Below are 761 nucleotides of genomic sequence, written 5' to 3'. Positions count from 1 at the left end.
GGATTGAGTCGTTGATATTTCCTTTGTGAGCCTGTGGGTCCCATATCCAATAGGTGTCAGGGACAGACTTTCTGGAATTCACAGAATCATAGAATCAACCAAGTTAGAAAACAACGTTAAGATCATCAAATCCAATCATTCTCCTAGCACAGCTAAACCACTAAACCATGTTACTATGGGCCTTGTCTACATGGTGTGTGAACTCTTCCAGGGATGGTGACTCCAACACTGCTCTGGGCAGCCTGTTCCAATGCCTGAGCAACCTTTGGGGAAGGAATTGTTCCTCATCTCCATCTAAACCTCCCCTGGTGCAGCTTGAGGCCATTTCCTCTTGTCCTGTCACTTGTTCCTTGGGAGCAGAGCCCAGCCCCCTCCTGCCTCCATCCTCCTGTCAGGCACTTGTAGAGAGGCATAAGGTCACCCCTGAGCCTTCTCTTCTCCAAACTCTGAAGACCCAGAGTTCCCTCAGCCATTCTTCATCACACTTGTGCTCCAGGCCCTTCACTAGCTCCATTGCACTCTCTGGACCCACTCCAACAAGTGTGTTTCTGGATGATCCCTGCAGCACCTTTGTTTTTTGAGCTGAAGTGGAAGAAGTGCCATTGTTTAGTACCTAGTTGCAGGGAGAAACCTGTCTAGCTCCAAATGGGAACTGCTTCTTTTAACAGGCACACTGAAATGGAGGGGATATGAAATGCCAAGACTTGTCTGTTTGGAGTAAATAATGCTCCTTCCAGCTTTGATAGCTGTAAGGAGGCAAC

This window comes from Neopsephotus bourkii, unplaced genomic scaffold (assembly GCF_033783945.1).
Source record: "Neopsephotus bourkii isolate Nb327-2 ecotype Australia unplaced genomic scaffold, CSIRO-AGI_Nbou_v1 NB_1655, whole genome shotgun sequence".
Lineage (NCBI taxonomy): Eukaryota > Metazoa > Chordata > Aves > Psittaciformes > Psittacidae > Neopsephotus > Neopsephotus bourkii.
This window is presented reverse-complemented; position numbering follows the sequence as displayed.